General features: G+C 39.1%; 1 pseudogene; it reads left to right on the top strand.

Moving 5' to 3' along the window:
• The first annotated feature begins 4,073 nt into the window (after positions 1–4,073).
• Positions 4,074–4,249, top strand: LOC143412057 (small ribosomal subunit protein eS27-like pseudogene; annotated as a pseudogene).
• The last annotated feature ends 3,262 nt before the right edge of the window (positions 4,250–7,511 follow it).

Below are 7,511 nucleotides of genomic sequence, written 5' to 3'. Positions count from 1 at the left end.
TTACACTAAATCTTGGAGGGCTTTCCTTTGAGGTGTTTTAGAACATTGAGCAATGAGTGGGTGGGCGAGGGGTGCAGCACAGGTGGGGGAACTTACTTGTAGGCCTTGAAAACATTCCTAATGAGATCAGTCTTTTAATCCTATTTATCAACATGTATTAAATGCTTTCATACAAACCAAACAGGTGTTAAATTTTTTTTAACCTGTCATTAGTAGGGTATTGTGTCATCACAGGCCATCGGAGCAGGGTAAATAAGCAGAGTGAGCAGAAGCCGTTTGTCCTTGGTGGAGAACCTGATGTGAAGATTATAATTTTTACAATAGTTTTTGGGGTTTTTTTGGTTTTGTGGGGGGGTTTTGTTTGTTTGGTTTTGGTACTCTTGTTGTGCCTTTTTCTTTTTGGAGGAAAACAAGTATTTTAGGTAAAAATCATTCAGAATAGCAAATAAGGAACTTCTGAATGGCTGGTGTAGAATTTTCCCCAAAGGGGAAATATGAAAAGCTTCACATTGGTCAAGGAAGAGAGGGCATGGACCGGGTTTCTGTGGAAAAGTTCATGATAAAAGAAAAGCTTAATGCTGTTTATAGCAGGTTAATTAATGTCTAATGACGTTTGTTTGTTCTATCTGGAGCATAGATCTGTTTGCTTAAGTACGTCACTAGTAGCAACCCATCAGAGCTTTTGCTCTGCCAGGAAGATAAGCATTTCTGACCCATGCCAGTATTGGGGAAGAATTGGGTAACATCTAAAAAAACAAAAAAGATCAAGTGACATTAAAGGTAGAAGAGATCAGTTAGCTTATTAGGTTGACAACAATTTGTGAAAAAGGTCTAGAAATTTTGAAAATTAAAAGAATGGCTACACTGTTGGACTATCCTCAATGAGGAAAATTACTCTGCATGCAAGTCATCACAAAAGCACTTCAAGAACTGATTTAGAAGCTATAAATCAAATTAGGTGAATTTGCAAACATTGAACCACATATAACCAATTACTATATAGTATTTCCCCAAATAGTTCCAGATCAGGTATACTCTATTTTGCAGATTAGAAATTGGTTAAGTAGTTTAGAAATAAAGGCTGAGACTTATTTGAAACAAGTTTAGTAAGGTTTCTTTTTTTTTTTTTTTAATTTTTTTTTAGTTGTAGATGAATACAATATCTTTATTTTTATTTATTTATTTTTATGTAGTGCTGAGGATTGAACTCGGGGCCTCATGCATGTGATGCAAGCACTCTACCACTGAGGTACAACCCCAGCCCTAGTAAGGTTTCTTAAGCAAAGCCTTAGCTAACAATAGTTTTTAAAATCAATTCTATTAAGGTATAGATTACATACAGTAAAAGGCACATGCCTTAGTGTATAGTTGGAAAATTTGAACAACTGTTTATACACCATGTAGTCACACCACAAACGTGAAGCAAGATGTTGCTTTCTCCTGCAAAAGGTGGCCTTGAACCACTTGCCAGTCAATCTGCACCCCAGCCCCTACAGACTTATATTCTAGTTTCAGATAAATGGAATCATACAGGGCATACTTTGATATCTGGCTTCTTTCACGTAGCATAATTTTTTAAATTTATTCACATTTTAGTGTGTTATCAATGTTTTTTTTTTTATTATTCTTTTTTATTGCTGGCTTCCCTGTAAATGGTTTGTTTATTCACCTGTTGATAGACATTGGATTGGATTGTCCCTAGTTTGGGGCTGTCATGAATAAAGCTGCTAAAATTATTTTAGCAGTAGAAGTATTTTTGTGTCTCAGGCAAACACTTAGGAGTGGAATTTCTGGGTTATATGGGAAGCTTCATAAGAAACTGCCAAGTTGTTTTCCAAAGTGGTTGTACCATTTTACACACCAACTGGTAATGTGCAAGGGTTCTGTTTGCTCCATAGTCCCAATACCTGATATTGTCTTTTTAGCCATTTTGATGGGTGTGTAGTGGCATCTTATTATGGTTTAGTTTGTAATTCCTTTGTAACCAATACTATTTGAGCATCTTTTCATGTACTGTCCATTCATGTCCTTTTTTTGGTTTTTGTTTTTAACTCAGGGCTACTTAGCTAAATCCCTACACCTTTTTATTTTGAGACAGAGTCTTGCTAAGTTGCTCAGGGCCTTCCTAAGTTGCTCAGGCTGGTTTTGAACTTGCAGTCCCTCTGCCTTGGCTTCCCAAGCTGCTGGAATCATAGGCTTTTGCTACCACGCCCAGCTTCATGTGTCTTTATAACATATGTCTTCTCATCCACTTATATTTTTTTAATTATTGTATTGAGTTATGTATATTCTGGATACGAGTGCTTTCTTTCACCAGTAAGTATCATGAAAGTATTTTGAGTAATGTTGGGCAGAAGATCTATGAAAATAGTCTAGTTTTTGTCTTCTCTTTATTCCCCAGAGTGATGTTATTAGCTGAGCACAAGTGGGTTTGACCTTGAGAGAGAACAATTCAAGTACTGGATTTGGTAAATTCCTGGGTTTTTGATTCTAGCTTTATTTTTACATAATTAGCAAATATATCAAAATGGAAGTAATGTCTAGTTGTATATTATTCAGGTACTGTGTTAGTTTTCCATCATTATAACAAATACCTGGGATATTCAATTTATAAAGAAGGGTTTATTTTTGGTTCAGTTTTGGAGGATGGTTGGACCTGTTCCTTTTGGGCCTGTGGCAAGGCAGTGTATCATGTTGGGATTGCATGATATGGAGCAAAACCACCTCATGGCTGAGAAGCAAAAAAAGAGGAAGAAGAAACCCACAGTCCTCTTCAGTGCCACAACCCCAGTGACCCAAGACCTCCCACCAGTTCCACATCTGAAAATTTATACCTCCCAATCACACCAGGCTGGGAACCAAGTCTTTAACACAGGGACCTTTAGGGGACACTCAAGATCCAAACTATGACAGGTACTTGTGTGCTAAAGGCATAAAAAAGGTTGTCCTCACTAAAAGTTGTACAATTTTTTTTTTCAATAATGACTTCAGGAGAGCAATCTAATGGTGTAATGAGATTGTTTCTCATGTAAATCAATTTACAAAATATTAAATATCTTGCCTCTTGGTGCTGTAATTCTGCTGAGTGCATGATAAATGATCAGCCATGAGCTGATAACATCACAAGCTTGCTGGACATGGTGGTGCACACCTCTAATCCCAGCTTCTAGGGAGGCTGATGTAGGAGGATTACAAGTTCAAAACTTATCTCAGCAATTTAGCATGCCCCTGCCTGAGAATTAACTAGATGGGATTGGGAAGGTAGCTCAGTGATAGAGCACTTGCCTGGCATGTGTGAGACCCTGGGTTCAATCACAAGTATTACAAAAAAATTAAAAAATGTTTTGCAAGGCCTGTGCTTTATAATAATGAGATTATTGTTATCGTTTTTACTTGGGGAAAGATTTAAGGTCAGGGGTCTATACAATGAATGATTCAGAATCACTAGTGTAATATTTAAGACCCCAAAGTATTATGGTGTCTAAATCAATGAGGAGTTGTCTAGAAAAAATATTCACTTTAGTTTTCATATGGAAAACCAGCCATATCCCAAACCTCAAAAAAAATTGCCATTCCTGTAGGAAACTTTTTGAAAACTGCTTAACTATAAATTAACTATACCATCTTTTTTATATGATAAAAATGGTTCAATAGGTAAAGTAGGCATTACTGGACAAAAATGAATTTTAATGTTTAAAAAATAAAAACAAAAAGTTTCCGTAGATTCTTAGGTGTACACGGATGGTACCTTCAGGATCCTCAAGATGTGGGAACGGTGGTTTCCTTTGGCACGAGGGATGTTGTTTCTACTATGTTCCTTTCTGTCCCTTGTAAGTTTGAAAGCATGTATGTAGATTACCTGTTCATATTGTGTGTCTGTATGTGGTGCTAGGGCTTGAACCCAAGGGCCTCACATGCTAGGTATTCAAACTTTAATTTTTTAAAAAAGGCAATGTGGAAAGGGGCAAAGCTTTCCAGCAGTGACAAACGATATCATGCCTCAGGAAGGATCTCCTTCAACCCTCTCCAGAGGAAACGTGAGGAAACCTGGCGCAGAGCCCCGTTCTCCCTCCATGGATACGAAAGGCCCAGGATGCTCGAAGATCACCAGTCTTCAGCCACACAAAGGGTAGTTTTGTGTGTTGCCCGTTTCACTGTCCTTTGCCAACCCACAGGAGGAAAGGCCAGGCTTCCTGGAGGATGGTCCTTCAAGAGGAAGCAGCACCCAAAGCACCCTGAGTTGAAGTGAGCCGGAAAACATCTCAGTAGGCATCTTTTGGATTTTTTTTTTTTTTTTTTTTTTTTTTTTTAAGTCTTGATTTGTTATAGTGTCCAGCTCCGGCAGGGGGTCTCAGGAGATGAATGGATGGTGAGGAGTTAGCAAAAGGGGGCGGAGAAACAACAGACACAAGAGTGAAGGTGCTGAATCCCAATCTTTACTTGTAAAGTTAATCATATATACTTTTCATTTTGGCAGGCTCACAGTATTCTGTGGTTACAAAACAGGAAACATTATTCAAGGAAAGAAAATTTTGCGTAGCTACAATTGGATAAGAAGAATGTATCTTGGCTTGTGCATAAGCAAGCATTTTTACTTTCAGTTCGCATTTTACTTTGAGCTGTTTCCGCTTAGTTAGCTTTTAATAATATTTAGAAATGTCCCAGACTATTGGCCTATACCTTGATGATTCTTTCTTGACTTACAGACTAGAACCTGCGCCATAGTTATGACAAATGGTTAACTTGAAAAGAAAGGTTACTAATTTTAATCAGTCAAGAGTAAGAGCATCAAACTATTGTGCACAGGAATGAGAACAAGTTGCCCAGTACTTTAATATTGATTAATTTGTCTTAATATTAATTTTTCTTCTCTAGATTTTTATTTAATTTCTCAAAAACTTCCTTGACTGTTTTTCCTACGGGGGTTTCTCATTAAACATTAACAATTTACGTTCCACAGCTGAATCATTGCATTTAGAGCAAACAGATTTATTCTTTAGAAATAGTTGCATTAATTGGGAAAGTCATGTTTTTTTTCCTTTATGCTTAATGGTCATAAGAGAAGTCACAACTATACTTATTAACAGGAATACAAAAACAAACCAGCCCATTCCCAGAAACATGCTGCACTCCTCCAGAGTATGGACACCTTGCGCCATCCACCTCAGTAGGGCCCTGCCTTTGCCTGAGTTAGGGGAGGGGAGCAGCATTATAGAATCACAGAGTATGCCAAAGTTATCAACTATGAACTAGAACATTAATATTTAACCCATTTGCTTTTATACAAATCTTTTACAAGCTTGAAACAGAACTTCTAAATTATAGAAAACTTGTGAGAGCATTAGAATATCATTGAAAATAAACTAGAAATGAAACTTTCTCCTAACAAGACTTCAAAAACTAAAAATCATTCTGGGACTCAGAAAAATGATCATCTCTTTTCAAAAAATCTTAAATAAATAAAGGCATATGATAAGAAGTTGCAAAATTTCCCCTGGAATGCACCAAACACACACTAGCACACATGCACAATTTGTTTGTTTTCAGTTCTGGGAATCAAACCTAAGAGCATTATTTGGGGGGTCAGGGGGGGCACTCTGCAAAACTGGCGATAAAAAATTAACAAAATTAATCTTTAACAAATTTGTTTTCAACCACTTACCTGGAAGCCCTTAAGAACAACAGGATAGTAGTAAAAGAACAGAAAAGTAAGCAAAAGAATGTCCAAAGGCCACACTTTGGACAAGGTCAGTGTCCAAAAATACAAATTGTTCTGTCATTAATTTCCTATTAAATGTGGCTGCTCAAATTCCTGGTCATGTTACCTTTGGCATCCTTCCACCAGCCAAGGAAATGACTTCGCTTGGATTTTAGCAAAAGAATTCTGAGCCACATTTGAAAACCCTGAAGTATAATGGAGGCCTTGTTAGGGATGGGAGTGAACGAGTAATCAAATTCTTATTTAGGCCCTTTGTGCTAGAATTCTTTATTTAGAGCCAACATGCCAACCTTGCTCATTGAAGAGGCAAGGACAAACTTACTTTGTTCTGTTTTAAACGATCTCTCCTCCAAACCATTCTGGTTTTGACATCTGTATGGCCCCAACATTCCTTCCTGCAGACACAACAGGCAGGTGGCTGTGTGGTGTGGCCCTGAGTCAGAATTTATTTGCTGCCATCCCCCTGCTTACTAACACGAGGGAGAGGCAGGTGGCTTACCAGAAGGCATGGGCTGTTTTATCCTGACTGAAATGGACCAGATTGTGGCTCCTTTTGATTTGCAGCTGAAATAAGAACAGCCCTTTGCTTTTTTTCTATTATACAGATGGGTAGGTAATAAAAGTACTGTTGGCCTACGGTATGCACAAATTCTGTATTCACAGATTGAGCCAACTATAGACCAAAAAATTGTGTCTATATTAGCAATTATTCCCCAAACAATACAGTGTAGGTTTTGACATGGCATTTACATTGTGTTTGATATTTTAATAAACCTAGAGATGATTCAAAGTATACCAGAGGATATGTGCAAGTTACATGTAAATTCATGCCATATACCTAAAGGACTTGAATACATGCCGCACAATTCAGGAGCCACTTGTCAAAAGAAACGAACTTTATTTTTAGAACCACACACGCCAAACAAAACAGCTCCTCAGGAAAAACCTTCAGAGCCCAACTGCCACCACCGGCTTCCCACAGGTCTCTCCACCTCCCCCACTCCTCCTGCTCTTGAGGCTGATTGGCTGGGTCGCGTGGGCAGAGCCAAAAAAAAGTCCCCCAATGAGAAGCTCCGTGGTCTGAAAGGGTGGGGAAACAGCCCAATGAGCATCACCACAGAGGAGCCAGTCAGTTGGCAGCTAGAAGTTTGCTGGGGCCGCTGTGCGCCAATCATCAACTGGCAGCTGGAAGTTTGCTGGGGCCCCTTCGGCTGTGGCTCTCAACAAATACATCTGTAGATTTTGGTATCCAGGGAGGTCCTAGAATTGATCCCTCTCAGATTTCAAGGAACAACTATAATTCATTTAAGAAACACCTTGTCATCCGAGATTACCAGCCTTAGGGGAGTAGGGTCCTCAAGGCCCATCGGGCTCCTCAACAGCCAGAAGGGCAACTGCATGTGGCCAGAGTCCATCCTTGCTTGTACCACGGGCCAGAAAATCTGCAATTCGAACTCGGAATCTGAGATCACCTGAGCTAAACCCACACCAGTGCCCACTTGCCAACCTGAGGACTCACCATTGCCCACTTCGCTTGCTAGCCAATCTAGAATAGGCACATGCTGCTTTAGAATTTCTAATCTAGGTGTGGATTAAGTGCTGAGGAGCTCCAGCCCCAAAAGAACAGACTAGAATATCCTTGAGCTGGCAGTGTATTTCACTAACTTGCTAATGCTCCAGTTCTGTCTCATTTGGGGGGATGGGATAGGAAGCAAATAAAATTCATGTGTGGCTCTTGACCAGTAGTTCAGGCAGGAACATCTCTCATCTTGGTTGTGCTCAAACTGATTGC

Source organism: Callospermophilus lateralis, chromosome 13, assembly GCF_048772815.1.
Source record: "Callospermophilus lateralis isolate mCalLat2 chromosome 13, mCalLat2.hap1, whole genome shotgun sequence".
Classification (NCBI taxonomy): Eukaryota; Metazoa; Chordata; class Mammalia; order Rodentia; family Sciuridae; genus Callospermophilus; species Callospermophilus lateralis.
Note: the sequence above shows the minus strand (reverse complement) of the source record. Positions and strands in the feature narration are given on the sequence as shown.